General features: G+C 48.8%; 2 long non-coding RNA genes across 3 annotated transcripts in view; one reads left to right on the top strand and one right to left on the bottom strand.

Annotated features, from left to right (window-relative positions):
* Positions 1–453: 453 nt before the first annotated feature.
* LOC116572930 lies at positions 454–27,054 on the top strand. The gene is made up of 4 exons (XR_004278556.1): positions 454–539; positions 629–5,621; positions 14,833–15,994; positions 27,044–27,054. It is a non-coding gene; the product is annotated as an uncharacterized LOC116572930 (long non-coding RNA).
* LOC116572929 overlaps positions 2,534–27,417 on the bottom strand; it is a 45,735-nt gene continuing 20,851 nt past the window's right edge. For both annotated transcript variants that reach the window (XR_004278555.1, XR_004278554.1), the window contains exon 3: positions 2,534–2,606. This is a non-coding gene — a long non-coding RNA (uncharacterized LOC116572929). The remainder of the gene's footprint in view (positions 2,607–27,417) is intronic.

Raw genomic sequence — 27,417 nt, 5'->3', positions numbered from 1 at the left:
AGTTGCTTAATTTTAGAGCTTCAATTTTCTTATCTGTAAAATGGAGATGTTAATGCCTGACTGGGTTGCCTGGGATGATGAAGTTCGATCCCGTAGGGGCTGTGCTGGGCTGAGCCTGGTGTAGGGGACCCTCGTTCATCAGCCCGCTGTGACTGTTCATTTTGGTGGTGGTTGTGATCACTCCTGGCCACAGACTGTGCCCTTACCCAGAGCTGCCTGAGTTGGAGGCCTGCGCACTGGGAGAGTGTGGCTGGTTCACCAGAGAGCCCCTGGCCTCAGTCATCGGCTGGGGGACGGGTGAGCCAGCTTGGTCAGCCTCACTGCCGGGATCTGGCAGCCCAGGTGTCAGCAGGGGCTGCATTCCAGCGACATTCCTCCTTGGCAGAAACTTCAAAACCAGAGGAAGGTATTACTCAGACAGATTCGGAAGGCATTCCAGGATGTCAAACGCAAGGCTTATGATGCAGACAAGCTGATGATAATATGGAGTGCCACATTCGAGAAGCCTGGACTGTCGCCCGGCAGCCCGGAGGCTGAGGGTGGGTGTGTGTGGGTGCGTGTGTGTGTCGGCGGGGGGGGGGGGGGGGGGCCCCGGATGGAAACCGACCATGACCCCTCTCCATCCCAGGCCTTGCACAAAGCCCCTGAAGACAGAAATCTGATTCCTGCCAGCAAGAAGAGACCTCCTAAAGCTGTGACTTCTTCCTCCGGCTCCTGCCCCTCCCCCTTCCAAGGAAGTCACATGGGTGGGGGTGGGGAATCAGCCACCCTTTCTGAGGAATGTTCTCTCCTGGGAGGAGGAGAACTCCCAGAGCCTCCGTGTTGTGATGGGCAGGTGGGCAGAGGCTGGGTCCTTCAGTTGGGGACTTTCAGTGGCCCCTGTTGTGGATGTGACCCCAGGCTAGGTTTACTGTGCCCAGCTGGACAGGACACTAGGGGAGATGGTAGTGGAAGCGGAGGGGGGTGCGGGCTGTAAACAAAGCAGACAGAGTCCGTTGAGTCGGAGAAACAGCGTCATGCCCGTGAGAACCGAGCAGGTGGGAAGTGGTGGCTGGGGAGCCGGTCAGAGACAGAAGACCTGGCAGAGTAGAAGGTCTGGGCAAGAAACAGGGGCCCTAGATGCAAAAGCAAGGGGAGCCCCAGGCCCTGTGGCGCTGCACGTGGCGGGGAAAGGTAGCTGTCAGGACCCGGGGGGGGGCAAGGGGGGGACAGCACAGAGGAAGAGGAAGGGGAAGAGGAAGAGGAAGAAGGGGCTCAGAAAGAAAGGAAAGAGCAGGGAGGTGAGGAATACGCCTTGAGCACCTCAGCCAGGCCCTAGGCTAAGGAGTGTTCCTTTAATCCTGCAAACATCTCTCCGAGGTGGGTGTTAGAGCTCCCCCCAAACAGGAAGGTGAGGCCCAGCCAGCATCTGTGACCCGCCCCAGTTCTTAGGCTGCAAGTATCCAGCTGTCACCCCAGGCCTTCTGTCCGCCAGTCATCAGACCGGCAGACCCATGGAGAAGAGCCCCGTGCCTTTGCAGAGCGAGCGCAGCCTCACAGGAACTCCCCTGCTGCCTGACATGATGCAGGCCAACACTGCCTCACATGACTTGTAGATATTTTCACTTATTTACTTCTTCTAACTCAGCCAAGAACTTCAAGGGAGCATCATTCCTGGAGGATTTGTTCATCAATGTGTCACAGTCTAGCTACTGAGTCCATGGGCAGGAAGGAAATGGGCAGGTTCAGAGACCCAAACATCTGTCCCCCGTGTGTCTTGTAACGTTGGGGAGCTGGGACTCCCCCAGCCCTTGGCTGGCACCCTTGGCTGCCCTTCATTTGGGGTGGGAGAAACGCCAGCCGGAGACACATCCAAGGTGGGAAAGGGTTCCAAGAGCTCGGGCCTGTGGTGGGACCAGGGGCTGCACCATCTTCCCCAGTGCTTCTTGCCACTCTGGGAGGAGGAGGCTGCCAGGTTGCTGGCCCTCCAACAGGGTGCCTCCCTGGGTGCACCCCACAAAACATGGAAGTCACTTTCCCTGTGAGGATGAAAAACCAGGGCGCAGAGCAAGTGCTACATGCTGGGCAAGCGGAGAGCTGTGTTAGTCCGGGGACCTGCTGGCCTGGCTCACACGGCCAGCCCAGGGGGCGCTGGCCTGAGATTTGCACTGGTCTCAGGGGCGCACCTGGTTCCGCTCCAGTCCCGAGAGCAGCACTTGTGCCTCTCCTCCAAGTCTCCACCGGTTTGAAGCCCCGTTCCGTCCCGCTATGGCTTTTTCCCTCCTTCTTTCCCCCCTTCTTCTTTAGAGCTGGGTCGGGGCGGGGGGGAGGGGCGTGGGGCGGGTTGGGAGAGCAAAGGTGGAGATGTGCTGTTTTGCACAAGTGACTTGCCTGCACGTCATCCAAAAGCCGCGTTCCGTTCACAGAGGAAGTGAGAGGTGTCCGATTCGGTCACGCAGAACGCAGCTGGGCGGCTTGAAGCGAAACACAGTGGCCACTCTGAAGGAGGTGTTGTCCCTGGGCTGCTACAGGGTTGAGTCACAGCAGGCGCCACTCCCACGTCAAAAATACCGGGCCATTGTCCCAGGGAGGTGGGCCCCTCGCTCAGGTCATTTCCGATCCACTCCCTGGAATCACGTTAAAGGAAAGGGGAGCCGAGGAAAAGCAGCAGAAACCCGGATGGCTCAGCAGGCCGAGAAAGGGGAGAGCAGCCCCTGATGTGGGATTCCCACCGCCACCCCTCTGGGTCATCTCCCCCCTGGTCACATCCAGGACCAGGACCCGGGAGCCGACTGCGGTTGTGTGGCATCCAAAGACCAAGAACTGGGGGGGCATTCCTTAATAAAAAGAACACAACATTCTGAAAACCAAGTTAAGGACAAAAGTGAGTATTTAGTTAGTTGCGGGGGCGGGGATTTGATGTCAGCGGTGAATTGCGGACATCCCACAGATGCAGGGCTGTTTCCTCAGAGACCTCCTTAACCAGGTTATCAGAAATGCAAATGTAGAAACACTTCCTGTTTGTACCCTGAGCCCCTTCCCTGCCTGGGACACTCCCAGCCTCTCGAGGCTCTGAGAGCCCCAGAAGCCAGTGTCTTGTCAACCTTACGGTAAGTGCTCCTCCGAAAAGACCTCAGCGTTGACAATCCGACAACTGCGGGAACGGGTAAGCACACAGACATCGCCCAGCACAGCTGCTCCTGACCATTCTGGGGGGCCTGGTCTCCTTTGAGAATGGAATGACAACTATGGACCCTCCCCCCGAAAAATGCATAATACTCGTATCCACTACATTTTATATGCCATTCCAGGGATCCTTGGGCCCCCCGAAAGCTTACCTACGGATCCACGTTAGGGGTCCCCTGACCTAGGGCAATCCATTCATTTCACAGATGAGGCAACGGATACCCAGAGTGCGTGGGGGGGTGATTTGTTCAAGGTCACACATGGTCAGTGGGGAGCAGAGTCAGGACTCGAATCCAGCCCCCGCTGGAATCCACCTCCCATACTGTAACAGCTTTGCCTCCAGCACTGGATAGCATGGGGTCCCTAGGGAGAGAAGTCCCAAGTTAGGGCCCTTCGGAGTATCCTTCTCTTGTCTTCTGGTATCTATCCTTGACATATACTTTTGCTCAGTGTAGCTCAGAGAGGGCAGAAATGATGGCACTGAAACAGACACGGACGGCGATGGGTCGGGGAGCTGCAGGCTCTGGGTGTAAATGCAATGAGAAAGATGAAGTCGAGGGAGGGAGAGAAACAGTAAGTAAACAACATTTGAGTCCCCTGAGAGAGGGCTGGTGCTGCTCTGTTCAGTGCCCGGAGAGCTGAGCCCTCGGGAAATGCCAGCAAAATCACAGTGGACTGGCCCCTGCCTGAGTCTTCTTCCCAACCTACTCTCTCCCCTTCTGCCCAGCTTCGTCACCGGTGGCCCCTCGGTGGCCCAAGCCCTGTGCTTCGCAGGTGTGGTTCCTCCTGCCTGTGCAGCTGCCCTCTCACAGCACAGCAGCCCACCCACCACCACGCCAGACTCTTCCTCTGAGCCCCCAGCTGACTTAGGTCTCCTGGCACAGGTCCCTCTCAGCACCTGGGTCGTCTCTTTCAGAGCCCACAGCGTCACTGTCACTCACGGTTCTGTATTTATCTGTTTCAGGGCTGTGTCCCCCAACTAGCCATTAAGCCCAGAGTGCGCAGGGGCAGGGCCCTTGGTTCCTCTGGGCCCTGGGCATGGCCTATGGAGGCTCTCCAGAGTTACGTGCTGATTTCAGTGAATGGCGGCATCTGCTGGTTTGGACCTGGGCACTTGGGACGAATGCCTGTGGGCCAGCTCATTCCTGAGATCCTGGCCAGAACTGCGTGCAGCTGGGAGCTTTAGCTTGAGGCACAAAGGGAACAGGAGCAGGCGGCCAGTACCACAAATGGTGCCCAGCCTCTCAGAGCAGAGGCACCAGCCAAGCGGAGGCTTACAGGGACGGAGACACCAGCTGGACTCTGTGTGCCTTTGAAGTGGATCCCGGTGCTCTGCCTTTTTCTCAAGAGCCCACCCCTTTGAACTCTGAGGGTCCCCCGGTCCCCCGCCGGCCAGCTCACCAGCTGTTGTGCTATGGACTGTCCGCAGAGGTCATGGGCAGATGGCTGAGGGGGACCCCTCTCCTGAGGGCTGCAGCCCCCCAGGAATGAAGAGGAAACTCAGAAACGGTTCTCTCCTGCCTTCTGGGCTCACCTCCAGATGATGGAGCTATCTTGAGAGGGCATATTCAAGGGTGTTTTCTCTCATTCCATTTTGTTTGGGGTAGAGTGTACGCTTTTTTTTTTTTTTTTTCTTTTCAACCTGACACCCAGGACTCCATGACTGATGCTGTGAGCAAGGGCCGAGAGCCTTGATCAATTCTTCATTCTTCTTCTTCTCAGGAGGGGAGGGGTTCGTGTGACAGAGAGGCACAAGGTGCCCCTCACAGGCTTGCTGCCTGGGGAGCAGTGGTTGGGGTAGAGGAGCTGATACTGACTCTAGAAGGTTTCTCTTCCCACTCCCACTTCCCAGCCACTTCGGGGTGGGGGGAGGGGGTTGGAGGGCAGGCAGCCAGAGACAGGTGCATCCACCCCTGCGAATGGGCACCTGCCCCATGTCCCCCTTGCTTGCTCTTAAACATACGCCAACAGAGCAGCCCTCCCCTCCCCCCAATCCCGGATGATATCATCAGTATGAAATTTTGTGTCTCCTTTTCTTGTACCAATCAATCACCTTTGAAGGGGGAAGAGAAACAAGCCACAATAGGATGCTAAGGCCTCTGAGCGAAGCTGATTGGTGCGCCTGGGCCAGGGTCCCATCCTGGAGCTAGCTGACTTGACTTCGTTCTCCAGCTTATCACGCTATGGCTTGCAGGAGAATCCTACAGCCTCCGTGGATGGAAAACATCCTCGTGGCCGAGGTGACTAGTCTCTAGGCATCACGACAGGGCCCCGCAGCCTCCCTCCCTTCCTTACTCAGCTGGTGACTCTGTCTTTGATCGTGGCATCATGGCTTTAGCACTTTGTCTCTGTCTTGGAAAAGCCTTTACGTTTGCTCTGTCATAGCTTCCCTGACCTCCCCAGGCCAGTGTATCAAAAGAGAGTCACCAGGCTGCCAACAGTGCTCCTGCTTCCAGGTGAGTGGCAGGGTGTGTGTGTGTGGGCGCGGGGGGAGGTCTGTCGGGAAAATGGTAGCTACTGCCTGAGCAGAAAGAAACAGACGGCATCCAGCGCTGGCCTACATCACAGCCGGGCTCTGGACATTCTTGTCGAATGAATGAGGGAATTCCCAGGATTCCTAAGGGTGTGAGGAACAATGTGGAGGTGATTCCACACACAGTCTCTGGTGGCTACTACCCGACTCTGAACAGTGGCTGTGCTTCTCCCTAGCTATGCACACTTGGGCATGCTAATCGATCTCTCTGGCCCTACTTCCTCAGCTATAAAAGGGGGATGATGATGATGATGATGATGATGGCGACAATCATAGTAATTGTTGCGATGTGTAAAAAGCAGTTAAAATACTGCCTGGCACATAACAGGTACAACGTATAAGTGTTTGCTATTATTATCAAGACCAGAAATAGAGTTATTCCAAGGAATTGAATATTACTTTTAACCAGAAGCTATGGATTTCCTTATCTTGTAGGCAATCTCCACCCCCACAAGCTCCTCCCATACACATGGAACTTATGTGGCAGGGGCCAGCAAGCTTTTTCTGTAAAGCCTCAAATTGTATTTGACTTTGCAGGTGATACAATTTATGTAAACAGCCACACACAATAAGTGAATGAGCGAGCAAGGCTGTGTTCTAATAAACTTTATTTATAAAAATAGGAGGCTGTGGCCCGTAGACCACAATTTGCCAACCCCCAGTCTATTGGGATTCTATCATTTTACAAAACTCTGCTTGAATTCTATCTCTTCTAAGATTCACCTTCTTCTCCCTGAATTCCCCAAACACTGGGTCAGGAAGGAACTTAATATCATGGAAAGAATGAGCAGGAAACCTGGGTTTATGTTCTGCCCTACTGCATGACTTTGAGTAAGGCACTTATGATCTGTGAAGCCCCAGCTTACTTACCTACAAAACAGGTGTAAATGTTTTGCTTTACTTACTTTCTAGGGTGGCGTGAAGCTCAAATAGAGAAGGCACATGGATGGGATTTGCAAACTCTAAAGCACTACATAATGACAGTGGGTCTTCATGCTGTCCCTGCGCTTAGGACAGTGCTTGGCACTTGGTCTGCTTTGACGGCACCGAATCCCAGTAGTGGTGTTAAGTACCATTTTTTTTATAACAGACATACTGGTATATGTCTATATCTCTGTATTGGTCTTCTTGGGCAGTTGGAGAACTCAGCGGGGGACACAGGACCAGGAGAGCGAAAGGACACCATTTCCTGGGGTAGAAGCTACAGAATGCTTGTCAGCTTGAGATGTAGGTTGGCATCAGAGAGCAGCAGGTCTGGACTGACATGACAGGGAGTAAGGTTTCTAAGGCAACATATGGCTAGAAATCTGTATTAGTTTTTAGGGGCTGATGCAACAAATTACCACAAGCTTGGTGGCTTAAAGCAAGAGAAATTTATTTTCTCACAGTTCAGGAGGCCAGAAGTCTGAAATCAAGGTGTCAGCAGGGCTGTATCCCCTAGAGAGGTTGTAGGGAAGAATTTGTTTCTTGCTTCTTCTTTCTCACAGTTGCTAACATTCCTTGACTTGTAGACACACGTCACTCCAATCTTTGCTTCCATATTTATTTATTTATTTATTTATTTATTTATTTTAAAAAAGATTTTGTTTATTTATTTGACAGACAGAGATCACAAGTAGGCAGAGAGGCAGGCAAAGACAGAGAGAGAAGGAAGCAGGCTCCCTGCTCAGCAGGGAGCCCTATGCAAGGCTCGATCCCAGGACCCTGGGATCAGGGCCTGAGCAGAAGGCAGAGGCTTTAACCCACTGAGCCACGCAGGCGCCCCAGCTTCCATCTTTACATTGTGTTCTACTCCTGTGTCTTTTCTCGTTCCCATCCCTCATAAGGATGTTTCTTATGTGACTTGGGATCAGCCTGGTAATCCAGGGTGATCTTATCTCAAGATCTTATCTTATCTCCTTAACTTAATTATATCTGCAAGATCTTTTTTCTAAACAAGCTGACTCTCATAAACTCCAAGGATTTAGATATATCTTCCAGTGTCACCATTCAATGCATGGCAGAATCTTACTATTTTCACCTAACTTTTTATGTAAAGTATTTCCCATGTCATTGAATGGTCTTCCAAAAACATTATTGCTGATAGCTAATAATATCCTATATTGTGGATATACCATAATTCATTCATTTCCTCTTGCTAGAAATTTATATTGCTCATGATTTTCTTTTCTTTTTTAAAGATTTTATTTATTTATTTGACAGAGAGAGGTCACAAGTAGGCAGAGAGGCAGGTGGGGGTGGGAAGCAGGCTCCCCACTGAGCAGACAGCCAGATTCGGGGCTCGATTCCAGGATCCTGGGATCATGACCTGAGCCAAAGGCAGAGGCTTAAATCACTGAGCCACCCAGGCACCCCTGCTCATGGTTTTCTACTGGTATAATAAGGATACAGTGCATGGGCTTTGGAGTCACACATTCCCAGGTCAGGTTCTGATTCTCTCACTTACCAAGGATGTGATGATTAGTCAAGTTCCATAAACTTTTCTGGCCTCAGTGTCTCATTTGTGAACTGAGGCTCAAAGTACTTATCTCATGGGGTGATTCAGAGGATCCCAGGAAAGAATGTATGTGAAGTGGCTGGCAGCTGAGGGTCTGGCACATACGAGGGCCTGGCAGTCTAGTAAAGCCACTCTTACTTTATTAATATTGATGACGTGTCGGTTAATTTACTTAGGATGGGTTTATAGATGAACTATTCTCAAACCAAGGGATATAGATCTTGGTTTGTACTGTCAAATTAAATTCCAGAAAAAGCATCTGCAAAGACACTCAGCCTTGCCCAAGTAACTACTCCCTCTAGGCTCTGAGAGCCAGCTAAATCAGTGAACAAGAATTTCACAAGTACCTGTCATGGAACCAGGTTTAAGCTCTGACGGGCTTGCAGTCTACTTGGGCCAACCAAATTCCATACATGAAATGAAACAAAACAGATAATAAAAAATGGAATTAATTAAATCAGCAAGTATCTATCGAGCATCTATTATGCGCCAGTTACTGCCCTGGATGATGAGTTAACGTTATACAGTGGTGAACAACACAGGACCAGTCCTTGCCCCCATACAGCTTATAATCCAGAAGGTCAGAACTCGGTTGTGGGGGCGCCTGGGTGGCTCAGTGGGTTAAAGCCTCTGCCTTCAGCTCAGGTCATGATCCCAGGGTCCTGAGATCGAGCCCCATACGGGACTCTCTGTTCAGCGGGGAGCCTGCTTTCTCCTCTCTCTGCCTGCCTCTCTACCTACTTGTGATCTCTGTCTGTCAAATAAATAAATAAATTTAAAAAAAAAAAAAAAGAACTGGGTTGTAACATTTCCTTCCTACAGTGGAATTCAGAGAGATAAACAACCCATAGGGACCACATGGATAGGGGATGCTTCAAGAAGAAAGATGACCCAGAAAATGGACCTTGGAAAAGGAGCCAGGGCTAGAGGAGAATGAGAATGGAGGCTTGTGCCTCACTGCCTTCAGATATCTTATGGAAGCAGAAGTGGAAAAGGGCTTAGGAGGGGCTTCCCTTGGGGAACACTGGAACAGCCTTGAGCATTGGCTTGGCAAGGGAAGTCAATTTTTTTTTATTCTTTAGAAAACTAGAGACTCATATTTTTCTGAGCAGAAAAAGACTAATGAAAGCATTTAGGAAGAGGAGAAGGGTCTGGATGAGTGAAGCCTGCAGCCAGAAGGCCAGCCAGGCTTGGAGCTATAAATCTCGTCCTGTTTCAGAAGCAAGATATGGTAGCAAAACTTGGTGGCAGCCAAGTCACTTGGCACGTGAAATCCTGGGCATCCACCCACCATCTCCTCCAAATGCCCAACAACAAACTCTGAGCAAGCTCTAAGCTTCCTTGAGTTGCTGCCATTGTTTCCTAGGGCTCTGGAATGAATGGATCCTATTTTCTGTGGCCCTGGGAGATATTAATCTGGTGTTTTGTTACTAGCTGTATAGGCCACACAGTCCTTGAACCAGTGACCCTTCCAGGACTTTCTTCTGTTCCACTATGATGTGTCCCCCAGGGAGGGAAAATACTTGATGACTGAACAGCTCTATGTCCCTTTGGGGATTCATATGCCTCCCTGGTCAGGTTAGGGGTGTGGAAGAGGAGACCTCCTCACAGTTCCTGCCTGGCCATACTGGCATATTCTAGTCAGTGGCGGCAAGGGAAAAGAACCGGAGGAACTATTGGGGAGACCCCCGTATATGCAGACACCTCTTCCAACCCAACTGTCTTAGTTCAGGCTTCTATAACACATTATCATAGACTGGGTGGCTTATACCATACATAATCATTTCTCACAGTTCTCGAGGCCAAAAATTCAGAAGCAGACACCAGTACGGTTGGCTTTTGGTGAAAACCCTCTTTCAGGCTGCAGAGAGCCAACTTCTCATCATATCCTCACATGGTAGAAAGAGCAGGAGCTAGCTCTCTGAGGTCTCTTTTAAGGTCACTAGTCCTATCCATGAGGGCTCCACTGTCATGACCTAATCACTTCACAAAAGTTCACCATCACATTGGGGGTTAGGGTTTCAACATATGAGTTTGGGTTGTGGGGGACACAAACATGCATTCCTTTAACACCAGCCATGAGGCCCACTCCTGTGTCACAGTCCCAGTGGGTGGAAGTAAGAGGTCGGCTCACTTAGGGTCTTCACAGAACAAAGAAAGAACCATTTCTCTAGTCTCCTTACACTCCTGTAAATTGGACCCCACAGTGCACCCCCTGCCCAGACAGCCACAACTTTTGTCCAAGGACACAGGCAAGCCCTGGTGACCCATGCCCTGGGGCTTTCCTGGGCTACAAGCACAGGGGGAAAGAGTGACATCCACTGACCCTGAGCTCAGGGACCCAGGTGAACCATCTGAGTTCCAGGGGCTTGAGATTCACCCTGGGGAAGACCCCCTCATGGTGCAGACAGGGCTGGTGCAGGGCCACCAACGGGGGGCTGGAATCAGAGCAAGCTCAGCACCTAGATCTCTGCGTCCAGAATGGAGCCCCTCCCTCTGCTGCGTCAGGCCCCCAAAGGGTGGTCTGTCCTTCCTGAAGGTGATTTGCACCAATGGAGATGGTTTCAATTTGCTATTACTTGGCACATCCTTCTTTTATTTAAAAATAGCAAAGTTCCTGAATGGGTCAGAAAATCAATAGAGCCATTTAGACCTCAAACAAAAGCAATTCAGGTAAAACCACAGACATGTAGGAAAACTTTTCCTGGGAAGACTGCTCGCCCTACACCACTACATGGAAGCGCTGTCGAAGGCCAGAGTTGAGAGACAGAAGAGAGAGACACTGAGGAAGAGGTTACTAAGTGGCTTTTATTTCACGCGGGAATGGAGTGCGGCATCTAAACAGAGTGGGGAAGGTGGGGACAGCTTACCAGAGGGAGTGCCAGAGGGGACTTACTGGGCTCAAACTAAAAGGGCCCACCGAAGCTGGGAACCCCTCCTGCACACGGTGGGCTGTTGAGACACAGCGGTGGGGGAAGAAGCTGCTCTGAGGGGACTTGGGGGAGTCAGCTCCTTCAAGGAGGCTGGAATGTATGAATGAACTAGATCCCGCACGGTACCGCCGTACGCCCGCGCTGTGCTCCCTTGGACCCTGCGTTCGCGCGGTCTTTCCCCTGAAGTCCTCCTCTCTGCTGTCTCAGTCCGCTGCTACCTGAACCACCTCTTCCGCTGCCTCGCTCACCGGTCACCTGTAAGGAGCACTCGGACTGGGCCCCTTCGGAGCTGGAGATAAACCATGAACCAGACGAACTGGGTAACCACCCTCCTTGAGCTCGCATTTGGGAGATGCAGGAGGCTGGGGTTGTTCGGGGGAGGGAGGAAAGCAAACAGGTCATTCTTGCAAGACTGTCCAGGTAAATGCTGTGAAGCAGAAGTACAGCGTGTTCTGGGTATGCGATGGGATCCAACCTAGTCTGGGGCAGTCAGGATAGGCTTTCCTGAGGTAGTGACTTTCGGATGGAGCTCTGGAGGCAGAGTGTGAACGAATTGGGAGGAGGCTGGAGGCCAGGACAGGAAGAGGCGTCAAAATCCACGCAGGGGGTGGCTTCTTTGGGGACCTGAAAGGCAGACTTGGAGAGTGGGACTCAGTGTGGCCCAGTGAAGCATGGAGGCATGGGGGGGACATACACGCAAGATTGAGTTATTCCTCAATGACTGTTTATCTCAGAGAGAGAAAGGAGAGAGAATTAAGGTGAAAAAAATGAAAGGGTCAATATGTTACCCACTAGCTGAAGGTCAGATAAGGTATAATGAAGCAGGCCTGTGAAAGGCAAGAGGAGTAGTAGAGACTGTGGAAAACAAAAGGAATACATCCCCATTTATACACACATACTGTACCCAAAGGCATTTAGATTTAAAATATGTTAAAACCTGTTACTGGCCAAACTGAGGGCTACCACAGTTTTGGGTTCAGAACTTGTTGTCTGGAAATAAGGAATGTGGAGCGGGGGGAGCTGGGAACTGCTTGGCCAAGAGCCAGATAAAGAGCCAAGAAAGCCCTCTGGTCCTGTCTCCCCAACTCCATGCCTGTCAGATGTCTGCTCTGCACCCATGCTCCCGGTGGCCCCCTCAAGCTTGCCTCGTGGGGCTCACCCACCCCACGGCTATCCCACTCTCTCCAAAAGCCAAGCCGAGGTCAGGATAGTAACCACTGACTCACATGGATGGTAGGCTAGGCAAAGGGCCCTGAGTGCCTTTCCATGAGCTGCACGCAGGGCTGTGCTCCCCTGTGCTCCGCAAGACTGGCAAGCTAAGAGGACATGAAGATTTGAGGGTGAGGTAGAGTAGGGAAAAGAAACAGATGATGCAGAAAGAGCTGAAGCCGGGGTGTAACCCGAGAAAATAAGATTAGAGAACTGACACACTTATTGATTATTTCAGTGTTAACTTCCAAGCCCAATTTTAGGTCATTTGCAACTATAATTGGCTCTTTCAAAACTTGAAGGTAGGGGAGCTTATTTGGCAAACTCCTCCACTTTCCCTTTGTGACAGTAGAAGCAAGGCTGAGCTTATCTTAAATGTAATCACGTTTGATAAAAAAAAAAATTATTGGTTTTCCCCCTCTCTGCTCTGATTTAAATGATCGCGCACGTCCGAAGGGTTTCTGCATATCATCTCTTCTCAGTTGTGCAGAGGAAGGATGCCCAGCCTTTGTGTTTGCTTTCCCGGCAACTCCATTTAAGAACTACGTTCCTTTTGCTAGACTTTTGTGAGGCAAACCTCGTTTCCTGACAGGAGGAAGAGTTATCTCACAGAAAGAGAAATGCTTTGAAAGGCCATTTCAATATGTAAACATTTCTCTTGCCACACGCATGCATCTAATTGTTGGTTCGGTGCCCCCTAAAACAGAAGGTAGAGATATTCCCTGAAGGAAACTCAGCTGTGCCAGAATTTTGAAATGACAGGCTCATGAACAGCAAGTCCCTAACTGCAGTAAGAATTTGTGGCTTCTTGGGGCACCTGGGTGGCTCAGTGGGTTAAGCCTCTGCCTTCGGCTCAGGTCACAATCCCAGGGTCCAGGGATCGAGCCCTGCATCGGGCTCTCTGCTCAGTGGGGAGCCTGCTTCCCCCTCTCTCTCTCTCTCTCTCTCTGCCTGTCTATCTGCCTACTTGTGATCTCTGTCAAACAAATAAATAAAATCTTCAAAAAAAAAATTGTGGCTTCTTGATGGCCCAGTGTCCATTTCACTTAATGCCTGAATAGCACTGGGTTTGTTTTCAGGAATCTACTCTTTTCCCCTCAGTCCACAGGATTCCAGTGGTGACTTCGCCTTGAGTCCCAAAAAGGTATTACATCTGGGCTGAGACAGCCAGAGAATTACATTCTCTGGCTGCTTCAGGGATGGCCACCTGACTAACAACTGGCCAATTAGGGTCAAGAAGACCCCATCTGGGGCAGGTTTCAGCTACTCGGGATAAAGATTCTTTCCCTCTCCTGCTGTACCAAAGCCCGAGGGGACATGAGGCTTGAGTTGCTGTAGCCATCTTGTCCCCTCAGCAAGACTTATGAGAGCCAACACATCAGAAGACAAGGCCAAGAAAAGACATCCAGTCCTTGTGACATCACCTGAGCATTTGAATCTCAGTGCACGAAGCCAGCCTACCCTGTGCACTCTACATGACACAACACATTCCTAGTTTTTTCCTGAGTCTGTCTGGATTAGGTGTTCTCAGTCTTCTGGGTACCATCTAGCCAAACAAGCGGATATGTGACCGGCTGCGGTATTTGACTGCAGTCACATCTGCCCCACTATTTCAGTCACACCTTACTGTTGCGGTATGTTTTCAACTTCATAAGGCATCTTGACCAATGTGCTGCTGCATTTCCATCGAGACCATTCTTATGGGAATTTTCCCATGTCACCTCCCTGTGATAAGCGCACACCCAAGATGACCCTGCCACTACACAGAAGAGCCCCAGCGTCCCGGCCAGCCCGCAGAAGACTCCTCTCGGCTCACATCCTCTTTTCTTCCTTTCTTTCTTTCTTTCAGATTTTATTTATTTATTTGACAGACAGAGATCACAAGTAGGCAGAGAGGCAGGCAGAGAGAGAGGAGGAAGCAGGCTCCCTGCCAAGCAGAGAGCCCGATGCGGGACTCGATCCCAGGACTCTGGGATCATGACCTGAGCCGAAGGCAGAGGCTTAACCCACTGAGCCACCCAGGCACCCCTCACATCCTCTTTTCTTGAAAGAAAAAGTTAAACATTTTAATAACCACCCAAGGAAACTCGGTCTTGGAAAGAATGATTAAACAGGGAGGTTCTTTTTCACTGCAGCCTCACCATAGACGAACACCAGGAAAAAAATCCCAAGTGTCCAGCTGTTAGCTCCTGTTGAGAGTGGAGTGGCATGAAACCTTTAACGAGGCAGACCTAAATGTCCAACTGCCAAGAAATACGGGTGAGAAAGAAACCTTGTATGTAGTATGCTATGTTTGAGGTTTTTTAAAAAATGCTGATGGGGAGGCAGATTGGGAATCAATTTCGGGGGTGCTGACATAGCTAAGGAGTGCAGCCATAGGAACCTGAAGCTGGAAAGGGAGAGAGGTGGCTGGTGATTTTCTGGAGGAAAAGGCAGGTTCCTGGTACTTTGCATTCACTCAGTGTCTTAACATTTTCACCGTGTCTTCTTCCCAGCCACGATCTGGGCTATGCCTGCAGAGACCAGCGCCAGGACCGCCTCGTTCTCTAATGCTTCTAGGATTAACCTTATTTTGGACAACGGGTATATGGTTCGAAATCGTACATGAGAAAAAAATTTACAAATGTGCTAAGCTCAAGAGATGGGAACAGAGGGATGAAGGATGTAAGAACCTAAGAATCTCATGGTCCCTGCACCATCCCCAGGCCACCGAGGGGCTGGCACCGGGAGCCGGGAGTCCACCGCGGGGCGCAGCCGCAGGAGCCGGGGAAACGCCTGGGGAAGGACGGGTATCCAGCCTCGGAGGAGCAGGAGGGACGCACGACTCAGCTGAACAAGCTCCTGTGGTTCAAGAACCATCAGGCCAAAGGTTCTCAACAGCAGTGACAGGAACAACCACAGCAATGCCCAGGGGAGCCCAGAACGACTTCCCCCAGACCCTTTCAGGGACCCTCTCTCACTGCCAAGACATCTGGGCACCAAGCCGGCACAGGCTCTGCAGACGGGACTAACTCCAGCACTAAGAATTCACTGAATGTACAGGGAGCGTCTGACCCTGGAGTGTCTGGCGTGTGGCAGGGATGGAGGGTGCAATCCTTCAGCTTCATGGACGTCACGGTTTGAAGCTGTGGCCTGATGGTCTTCGCTGCCGCTAACGATTCCGCAGTGCGAACAGCACACGTCTCTCTATCTGGCCGGCTCCTGGTGGTCACACGTCTCTCTATCCGGCCGGCTACGGGTGGTCATGCGTCTCTCTATCCGGCCGGCTACTGGTGGTCATGCGTCTCATTTTCACTTTGCAACCATCACAAATCATGCTGCTTTCACGGCCGGGCTTGGGAGCATGTTGTCAGTTCCTAGGACGAGGACTTGGAGGGGAATTGCTGTTCGTGGGTCTGGCTTTTTGTGTTCAGCGTCAGTGGATGCTGCCAAAGAGTGTTCCAAAGGCTTTGAGTCGCTTACCCTCCCGCCAGAGCGCCTGCTGCTCCGCGTGGACGTCTTAGGTTTTGTCGATCTACAATTTGACCCCCATTAATAATCTGTGGCTTTCGTTGACAGTGAGGTGATCGTGAGGTTGGGCATAGCTCACATGTTCACCAGGCATTGAGATTTCTCCTGTAAAGTGATTTTTCGCCCATTTTTACTTGAATTGATTACGTGGCTTGTTTTTTCAACCTCTGTGTCTTTTCATGAATAGAATTTCTTGGTTCTGGGACACATGGGTGACTCAGTCAGTTAAGTGTCTGCCTTCAGCTCAGGTCATATCCCAGGGTCCTGGGATCGAGCCCTACATCGGGCTCTCTGCTCAGCGGAGAGCCTGCTTCTTTCTCTCCCTCTTCCTGCCACTTTGCCTACTTGTGCTCTGCACCCCTCTCTCTATCAAATAAATAAACAAAATCTTTTTAAAAAATTTCTTGGTTCTAATGTATATTTCATTGTTTCTCAAATGATCTGTGGGTGAGATAATTTTTTTTCCCATTTCCATCAGAGGGTGATTGATAGGTTCTAAAATAAAATAAAATAAAATAAGATTATTAACATAGAGTAAATTTTTTAAAAAAAACAAGAAAAATACTAAGATAGGAAGGAAATCTTGCTGAGTCCTCCTGTGGCTTTGACTTTTCATACTTTATTAGGTTTTCTTCAAGCGAAGCACCTGTATTGAGCCAGACACATTCAGACACTCAACAGATGCTTTCAAATCTAAAATGGAGAGGATAAAGACATCACACTGGCCTGGAGTGCTGGAAATGGTGCATGACAGAAAAGAATATTGAGCTTCTAGACATGAAAAAGAGGAACACCAGAAAACCAGTATAATGACAAAATGTCCTCAAGCACAAAAGTCAGAAAACAATCAGATTAAGAATGGAATACATTCTACCCTAGCATATTTCTTGCCATATGAATGGTCTACCAGAATCAAAAACAGGGAACACAGTGATCTTACTCATTTACATGTCATTACCCAGAATGCTCTATGGGCTTATCATTTTGAGGAAGAACTCTGCAAGCGTCAGAGTTTGGAAATGAAAGCAAATTAAGTTTAGCTATGACAAAGATGTGTGTGTACTGAGTGTGTGCACTGAGTATCTGGGGGTGCACTGAGTGTGTGCGTGTGTTTGTATGTTGAATGTGTGTTGTGTGTGTGTGTGCCTGCAGGTGCCCACAGTAGGAATGTGTGTGGCAAGGACACGAAGAGGATAAAAACAAACCTGCTTTAGGTCATACACGTTGCATCAGGAAACCAAAGGGGGGCTTCCAGAGTCTGATTTCCTTTGTACAGTTTGCAGCCTGGCACGAAACAACAGACCAGCTACTATTTATCTGGAAAAGGAGAGAGGACTCGGCGCCAGTGTCTGTCCTCAGCCCATGTGGTAACGTCATAGTTGGTAGCTTCTTAGTCATCTCTTTCTTCACAGGGACTTATGGCCCATTTTTGCTCCTTTCAAGTGAAAAACTGAACCTTAATTATCCAGGGAGACTCACAGGATGGGATGGGACACAATTCACCAAGAAAGTGTGTGTGGTAGGGGGAGGGGTGATGACGACAACTGACCATTAAGAAATCGGCTTGTGGGCTTCCCTTCAGTTACTTGTGTATAATCTAGACCCTCCATAGGCTGAAGGCTCTTCAAGACCTGGGAATTTTAACCATTTCCCTACCAAGCTCCCTTTCCCCCTTTGTCACACTCGGCATTATTAAGATCTTAATAATAATAACGGTGATTTTAACGGCGAACCCCGAGCACCTGCGCTGTGCCAGGCGCCATGAACAAGCTTCGCTCTAGTTGATGAGGTGCCCCATGGTTTAGCCCCTGCAGACCTTTGCCTTCTCAGCTCATACTCCTCCCTTCTTGTGCTCCAGCCACACCAGCCTTTTTTCCTGCTTCTTGAGTCCACTAAGCTTGTCCCCATCTCAGAGTCTTTGGGCTTTCAGTTCCCTCTGCTCAGAAGCTTCTCTCTCCAGCTCTCAGCATCGCTCACTCTGTCAAATGCTGCTGAAAGACCAACTAAGTTCAGAATAGAACAAGAATTGCTAGACTGGGGCAAAGCAGACATTCTTGGTCATCTTGACAGGTGTGGTGTCAGTGGCTTTGGGACAACAGAGGCTGAACTGCAGAGCACAGAGGAGACCACACAGAGTGATAAGCAGAGACGGTAATTACAGAAATGTTGCAGGAATGGAGGCAGAAAAATAAGGTAATAGCAGGACAGGGATGTGGGGTCAAGGAAGGGGTTTTTAAATTTGTTTTTAATTCGTTTATTTCCTTTTAAGACAAGAGATAGGAGAGCATGTCTCTATGCAGATGGAAATGCAACAAGCCTCTGGCACAGGGATAATTTCTGGGAAGAGACGTTTTGGAGATGAGCAAAGTGAAAACAGGGTCTGACAGGAAAACTGTAGATCACCAGGCAATATTGAGTTGGCTCAATAAATTTAATATTCACAAAATCCTATGGGGTAGATATTGTTCTTTTTCTTATTTCAGATGTAAAGGAACTTGTCCAAGATCACAGGCAAGTAGAGGAAATAGTTGGGGTTTGAACTGAGATTCTGACTCCTGGTTCATCATCAGAGTCAAGTACAAGATTATGAAGTGTGAAAGTCAGCCCCTAAGCCGGAGAAAAACTTGTGAGTTATCAGAGATTATACCTGAATCCCAAGGCTTGCAATTCAGGTGCTGAAGAAATGGAATAGCTTCAGTGGTTTATAAATATGGAAATTCTGAAGATTTTTATTTAATTGCCAAAAAAACATATCCATTGGCAATATTCTATTTAACACTTGGGTGTTTGCTTTGAGCCACTTTTCTGTTTTGTGTGTTTTTCTGTTTGTGTGTTACATTTCGTAACAAAAGGTTTAGAATAATAATAAGCCTGAGCTGCCTTGTTGGTGGTAGATAATACGTGACCATCTCCCCTCGAAATGTGGCACAACTTAGTAATTAAACAACCTGACTGGTCATCAGAACCACCCGGGAAAACTTCGAAAACGAAGATTCCCATCCCAAACCAGGGACTCAGAATTCCCCGGCGCACAGCCCAGAACATGTATGATTGGAAAGCTCCCCGTAACTCTCATGCTCAGCTAAGTTTGGGAGCTGCTGGCTCAAGAACACTAGCTCAGTTAAAATCAATGTCTTCTGCAATGTTGTTTCCTATGGTCTTTGGAGATGTTCAAAATTTGCCTCCTGCCAATGGTCTGGCCAACTCAACACTGTCCTACACTCTCCTCTCCTGGCCTGTGACCTGCACTTGACCCTCCCCTTTACTTCCTTTCTGATTGGTCCACTGCTTCACACCACGGAAATAAGAAAACACATACAAATGCACTATGTTATAAGAAGCATCCTTTAGCTTCAACACTAAATGATCACAAAACTGATCATATCGCTTCTCTCTTATTAGCCTTTCTCTCCCTGGACACCTCCTGGGGAAAGACTCCGTGCCACCCTGAGGAAAGAGCTTCACAGGGAGACTGGAGCCACGGGTGACGTGGTAAGTACACCCATGTGGGAATCAACCGGCTTCCTGACTGGACTAGACCAGCAGGGGGGTAGATGACACACCTACTAAGGCCACCGCTCTGTACTGGTCAGGGAAGGAGATGTTCTCCACACTTGTTTCTATTCCAGAGCCAGCCAACCTGGCCGCCCCTGGATGGGAAGGGCAGAAAGGCTCAGATGGGGGTGGATGTTTTAGGAGAAGGTAAGAGCAGAACCAGCCTGGGCTGGTAATCAAGACTCAGCGAGGCCCTAAGGGAGCCAGCTCTGGGAGGATCACCTTCCCTCATTCTCCATCCTAGAAGGAACACGGTCAAAACACAGTTCCAAAAACAATACAGTTCCAGTTGCCACCCTCCCCTGAGAAGAAAGAAGTAAAAGAGCACGAGTTCGAGGCTTGCTCTGCAATTTGAATCTCAGGGAAAGCGTACGAAGCAGGAGTCCCTGCCTTCAGAGCAAAGATGTTCTATTAAAACTTGACTCATCCTTGGCAGTTTATTGTGTCCCCCCCACCCCTCCTTCCTTGTGACACAGAGGAGTGAGGTGAGTAATCCTCTACGCAGTGAGAGAAAAATAGATCCCCAAATGCCTTCCATTATGCTAAAGGCCTGTGTCACCAGCTGTGGCGGCAGGAGGCGTGGTCATCATTCATCATCTTCTGACTCCCTCTCTCCAGGGCTATTTGTGGTTCTAAAAGTGCAACGAGCAGGGACACAAAACTGACAAGCACAGAGTAGCCTGAAAGCCCTGGCGGGGGTCTTATGAGAGCCACAGTGGTCAAGAGCCTTCACATGCAGGAGTCCACAAGGCCACAGAAAAGGCAAACAGTTGGATCCACTTCCTGCTGCCTGCCCCTTCCCTGCCCCTTCCCCACAGGCCTAAGAACTCCCTCTTTTTCCCCAGCGTGAAAAGAGCTACTATTTCCCTAGTGCCTGCTACATGTCAGACATCGAGCAAAGCATTCTCCGTGGGTTATGCAAACTAATTTTTGTGTGCATGTGTGTGCACACCCGTGTACACACACAGACATACACACGCACCCCTTGAGGTGGGCACTAACAGAATCTCCTTTCACAGATAAGGAAACTAAAGCCCAGGAAATGTTCACACTTGGCCCCAGAGTTACCTGGTTAATGCGGGACACAGACCCCAGCGGTCCTCAGAAGAGCACTCTAACCAAACACAAGCATATTATACGATCTGCTTGGCTAAAGGCAGTGATTCGAACAATGAACAAGAGACGTACAGGAAAACATTTCTGGTTTTTTTCATTTACTTGCTTCATAGATTCCCCAGGTCCTATTCCAGAGCTTGGAATACCGATCAATAACCCCAGATGTCCTAAAAGCATTTTTTTGTTACAAAAGGCCTTCTAAAATGGGGATGTGGTCATTGCCAGAGCTGGAGGCTTGCTAATAAAGCAATAGTGGGTACAAATCACAGGTGATTATGGGAAGCTTCTTCCTCCCTTACAAAAGCTTTTTAAAAAAAACTTAAAAGCTTCCATCTTCCCCTGTGCAGTTTTAAAAATCTATATTAATTTCCAATATATCAGCTCCATATTTCCCCCTTCTGGAATCGACCACATTATCCTCCTTCCCAGCTGGAACTGTGCTAGGGAGAAAAATGAATGTTTGTCTCAATGGCATTTTCTTATTCAGCTAATTGATTTTTTAAAATAACAATAATGCTTGAACATCCAGCCGCCTAATTACTAGCAGCTTTTTATTTGCACTATCATTAACTTCACAGCTGCCTTGCCGCTGACAAGTGGTACCACAGAGACATCAGCTGCAACCGTTAGTTTCTGAAAGGAAGAGCATGAATGAGGCCTGACTCTCCCTCTGCCAAGGTCAGTAAGGGCTTCGGGCTGATCTCCGCAGCACAAATGCCCCACTTTGGATGGAGGAAACTGCGCGTGGAACCATGTTGGGTGGAAGGAACCTTGAAGGGCGTCTGGCTCAATCCTCTCCACTTACAGGTGAGGGAGTTTGAGGCCCAGAGGGGTTAAATGGCTTGTGTAGGGTCACGCAGCCCCTCACTTCCTGCGCTGGAGCCAACACTCAGGCCTCCTGATTCCGTAGCTATTTCTTTTTTTAATTTTTTTTAAAGATTTTTTTTATTTTTTAATTTTATTTTATTTATTTGACACAGAGAGAGCGCAAGCTCACAAGTAGGCAGAGAGGCAGGCAGAGGGGGAGAGGGAAGCAGGCTCTCTGCTCCTGATGCGGGGCTCGATCCCAGGACCCTGAGATCATGACCTGAGCTGAAGGCAGAGACCCAACCCACTGAGCCACCCAGGTGCCCTTCTTTTTTTTAATTTAAATCGAAGCATACATATAGACAAGTGTGGGTATCATGAGTGAGCAACGTGAATAATTATCTTTACGGGAACACACCCACGCGCCACCAACCGGGTCCAGACACAGACCGCCTCAGAAGCCCCCATGATGGTCTCCTTCCCTTCACTACAAACTCACTCCTGCCCCAAAGTACCACGATCCTGACTTCTAACATCACAGGTTGCTTTGGCTTGGCCCTGCTTCTTGCAATAAAAAGCTGGGTTACATGGAGGCCAGCTACCCAGACCTAAAAAATAAATGTAAAATGTGAATTAAGTGGTGAATTAAGGCAGCATATTCCCAAAGAAAACCCTGTACCATTAAGGAATACGGGGTCTCCCTTGGGAAGGATGAAAACTGGGACTAAGTAAAGGTGGGGATTCCACAACATCACCATGTACTGAATGCTGCTGAACTGTTCACTTTAAAATGGCTGATTTTGGTCTGTGATTTTTATCGCAATTAAAAAAAAAACCCTCATCCCTTAAGATATGTGTATTTCATTGCATACAAATTTAAACTAAATTGTATGAATGAATTGTAAAAATAGTCTCTTCTTAAAGACAGCATACCCTAACAAAGGCTTGTCAATCCCTTCCACAGGTCTAGCCCTGCGGTACCCAGCCAGCAAGACTTACTGACCACCGGACCTGGATGTTTTCCTTTGGCTTTCTTCTCTTCACTGCCCTGTGCCTTTTTGTCCTTATCTTTCCATGAAACGGTCCCTTACCAGGGTCATTCTGCCAAAGCCACGGGCCCATGCTCTGAGCTCATCTTTCGCAACCTCGGGGCAACCCTAGATGACAACTCGCTCCTCCTTGAAACACTTGTCTAGGCTTCTGTGACATCATGTTTGTCTGGTTTTCTTCTTAGCTCACCAGCCATTCCTCATTTCCCTTGCTCCTCCTCCCCCTAGTGCAGGCCTAGGGTTCTGGGTTTGAGCACCTCTCTTCTCTAGCTCCGTGTCCTCATCCAGTCCATCCATGACTATGGCTTGCAAATAACTATCTCCGGCCTAAATATCCCTGCTGCATTCAAGGGGTGGCTAACCAACTGCCGACTTGACATCCCCAGGAGGACATCTCACACAGCTAAGATAGAAATATGGATTCTTTCCTCCCGCAAGTCTGCCCCCCAACTCAGATTTCTCACTTTTGTAAGTGACCCCATCATCCACCTAACCGCTTGGGCTTGAATCATCCCGTTTCCTCACACTTCTCTTCTCCCCCCCCATCCCACACCTCACTTCTAACCCATTGGTGTATCCTATTGGCTCCACCTCCAAAATGTATCCCAAATCCACCACCTGTCCTCTGCTGCTCTAACCCTGGCCCAGGGTCCCTCCATCAGTTCTCACCTGGACGCCTGCATTACCTCCCAATAGGTCTTATTCCCTCTTATCTTCCTTTAGTCTAACATTTACCTGACAATGGGAATGTTTTTAAAAGGTAAGTCAGGTCCTCTGTACACTCCAGTGAGTGCCCACTGCATTCAGAATAAAACCCAAACTCTCAGAAGGTCAAGGGGCTGCCGCAGCTTACTGGTCCAGTCTCATCTCTCTCCACTGGTCCCTCACTTAGGACACTGCAGCGACTCTCACTTCCTTTCCGTCCCCTGAACAGGCCAGTCTTGTTCCAGTCTGAGGACCTTTACATCTGCTCTTCTTTTCCTGGGAGCATTCTTCCCCAGTCTTGAGCAGCTGCCTCTTATTACTATGACTTCATCTCAAATGTCATTACCTCCTTCAAGAGACCTTCCCTGGCTACCCCCACTAAAAATAGCCTCTCCTGCTCACGATTCAATGTAATCTTCTTGATCCTTTGTAGCTAAGCCTGTACTTTTCTTATGTATTTATTTTGACTTGTTCAATAGCAGGCTCCTCCTGCTAGGAGTTAAGATTCTTGTGGGCAAGGACTCCGTTGTATTCATGGTTTTATTCCCAGTGCTTAGAACAGTACTTGGCAATAGGAGGCACTATGTAAGTTGACTGGCTAGATCTCATCAACTCACCTGAGAAGATGGGAAAGCAAGTTATCATAATATGGTCTTCCATTATTTATCATTTCAGGACACCAAGTTGCAAGCAACAGAAACCCAGTTTAGACTGTCTTAATCAATAGTAACTGAAGGTCAAGACTAGGCCTGTCTTTCGGCATAGCGGGTACCAGAGACTCAAAATTATATTGTCAGAATTATTGCCTTGCAATCCCTTCTTCTCTCTTAGCCCTGCTCTCCTCTGGATTGGTTCCACTTGCTGGCAAGCACTCCCCAAGCAGTGGCTCCTGCCGGCTCTGTGCTCATGTTCTACATGTACAGCTCGGCAAACCAGCAGGAACAGAGCTATCTCTTCCAGCCTTTCAAGCAAAAAATCTCAGTATCGACTTTCATTGGACCAACTTGGATCACATGCCCATCCCTGAACCAATCAGTGTGTCTAGAGGGAAGGAATATGCTAATTAGTCAAGCCAAGTTACTCAACCACTCCTAGGTGGCAACATGTGATTGGGAATTGGTTTCACCTGAGTCCCATGGTTTGGGGGCAGAGGAGAGTGGCCTCCCCCCCAAAACTTCAAAGCTATCACTAGGGGGCAGAGATGCAAGTCGTGGGAGGAGGGAAAAAAAAAAAAAGATGTCCATCGCAATTCTCTTTTTGTTTCAGGGAGCTGAAATTCATGCCAGTTCCAGGATAACTATGATTTTAATGCTTAGGGATGAAGAATGGTCTGACTGCTGCCATCTTACAGGGCCGTCTGATGAGCTCAATTACCCACTGAATATTTACGCAGCACTATGTCATGTACCTTATCTCATAGGGCCTTTGTGACACCTCCTGCCCTGGAAGGGGTCATGCTTTGTCAGTCTCTTCTCTGTCCACTGGTACTGAGTTTATGATTAAGGCCAGACCTCAGGACAGGAGGGTAAATGTCCTAGACTCTCATTTCTCTGGTGTCAGGCCTCAAAGTTCCTGAGCCCTGGTCCACAAAGCCCTCCTCTCTCTAGGTCTAGAATGCTTCCCTTTGTCTTGCATCCTTGTTAGTCTTCCTGATTTTGCTTCTCAACTCCTGGGGCTGGACTGTGCTTCCTACCCCACCCCTCTGAATTTGCTTTCTGACCAGATCTGCTGCTACTCAACATCTGCCTTCCCATCAGGCATTTCCCTTGCTAGGTCATTCCTTCCTTAATCTTTAGTGATGGGCATCACACAGAGGGAAGAGCTGGAGGTGAGCTGATCCCTACCTTGTGGTTACCTTTCATATACTCACAGATGACACTCAGTAGGTCATCCGTTTTTCCTTCTCCAAATTCCATTTATTTAGTAAAATCAAGTTTTCCTAGCCCTTTCAAAATGTTACACCCCATTTGGTCCTCTGCAATGACGTGTCTTATGCTCTGTGGCTGAGATACAGTAATAAGAGCACTGTCGTTTTTCCTCTGAGTCATGAACTTGGGGACAAAGTATTCTTCATGATCCCACTTGTTATTTCCTTTTTCTTTAACTGCAGAAAGTCACTCTGGTGGTCAGGTGAATTCCTTAGCGGTGATCCTTTGGCACAAGTGTTCTCATTCTAACCACTTAATGTTGATTGAACCCATCTACTTGCACAAACAGAAACAAAAAGCTTATTTCTCTATAGAGGCTGCTAACCTGACCCACAAAGGCCGTTTTATTCCCACCAGAGTACAAAACCCAAGATGACAGGAACTTTGTTTAGTTACTACTTTGTCTCCGGTTCTCGGCATATATCGGTGCTCAATGACAGTGAATTCATTCCTTCAACAATTGCTTACTGAGCACTTATTAAAGAGGGCAGTGTGGGTGATACTTGGGATTGAAGAAATAAAAACAAGTGTATCTAGGAGGATATTTCAACCACTAGTAAGAGAACTGTCTTAAACAATTAGGCATTTATTAATGTAGCACAAGTAGCGGTCTAAATTTAGATCAGCTCAGGCTGGCTTGATCCACCCCCAAGGATCCAGATTTTTTCAGTTTCATCCTAAGATTTGCTCCCGGCTGTGGGAGAGGGGAGGGGAGTGAGAAAGATCACAGGGTGGCCCCGGTAACCACTAGTGCAACAGCAGGAAAGAGTAGAGCTTCCTACAACAGAAAGACCCTTCCCAGAGGTCTCCAGCATCCCTCTTGCTTCTCTCCAAGGCCGGAACTGGGTCACACACCCATTCCTGAATCATGGTGTTTAGCTTCAGACTACAGGGCTCCTCCCTCACGCTGAGGGTGATGGGATGCTTCTCTGAAGCAAGGGGACTAATGCTGAGGAGGGGGGGCTCTCTGAACACATGCGGGTTCTGTAAGGAAGGAAGGGAGTAGGAGTCAGGGACCTGGGGTGGGGGGAAGGGGGTGCCCATAGCAATACCACACACCATCACAAGATTTATGGTGGAAGTCTAGAGTTTTAAAAAGTGCCTGCCTATATACAGACAGTCCCCAACTTACGATGGTTTGACTTACAATTTTTCAACTTTACAATGGTGTGAAAGTGATATGTATTCAGTAGAAACCATACTTCAAATTTTGATTATTGATCCTTCCCAGGCTAGCAGTATACCATGGGATACTCTCTTGTGATACCAGTTGGCCATGTGATCGTGAGAATAAACAAGTGCTACACCTTTTTTCTAAAGATTTATTCATTTGACACAGAGAGAGCGAGCACAAGCAGGGGGAGCAGCAGGCAGAGGGAGAGGGAGAAGCAGGCTCCCCGCTAAGCAGGGAGCCCAGCATGGGGCTCAATCCCAGGACCCCGAGATCATGACCTGAGCCAGACGCTTAACCCACTAGTCACCCAGGCACCCAACTGCTATACTTATAACCAATCTGTATCCAGACAACCATTCTGTTTTTCACTTTCAGTACAGTACTCGATAAGTGACACGAGATATTCAACACTTCATTATAAAATACACTTGTATTAGATGATTTTGCCCAATTATATGCTAAGGTAGGTGTTCTGAGAACGCTTAAGATAGGTTAGACTAAGCTGTGATATTCCGTAGGTAGGTTAGGTGTCTTAAATACAATTTTCGACTTGTGATAATTTTAACCTACAAAGGGTTTATTGGGATGTAGCACCACCATAAGTTGAGGAAGATCTGTAAGATCACCTAAGTAGTGATTCTGATTCAGAAGGTCTGTTGTGGGGCCTGGACATTTGTAAGGTCTTAAAAGCTGCACGGGTGATTCTGATGCCCAGGCTGCATAGCAAGCAAGTGCCGTAAGCTAAGCGCCACCATCCCACCAGTGTGCAAATAAGAATTCAGCACAATTCCTACCCCGGAAAGCCTACACTAAATGTCCTTGAAGAGATTTTGGCATATGTGCCAGAGGAGTTCAGAGGAAGAAAAGCTCCCTCTGATCTAGTAAGTTGGGAAAGGTTCCTGAGAGACAGTGGGACCTCCAAAGATGAGTAAGACTTGAACAGAGAACCCACGGAAGCAATGTAGCCAGAAGGGCACAGCATGAGCTGGGGTGGAAAAAATGGAACACTTGTCAACTCATGTGTCATGTTTGTCAGAGGACAAGCTGATCTCTGTTTTGTTACCTCATTGTTAGTCGAGAAAGGGAAGTTTCCTCATTTTCAGTTTTCTCATCTTGAACCAATAATTGGAGAAACTGAGGTCTGTTTCCAGAACTTGGTGAATCAGTGCTATCTGATATTCCTGATACTTTGCTGGAATTATTCACCAAGCTTCCTCTTTGAGCACAAAGGGGATT

The sequence above is a fragment of the Mustela erminea genome, chromosome 14 (assembly GCF_009829155.1).
Source record: "Mustela erminea isolate mMusErm1 chromosome 14, mMusErm1.Pri, whole genome shotgun sequence".
NCBI lineage: Eukaryota > Metazoa > Chordata > Mammalia > Carnivora > Mustelidae > Mustela > Mustela erminea.
Note: the sequence above shows the minus strand (reverse complement) of the source record. Positions and strands in the feature narration are given on the sequence as shown.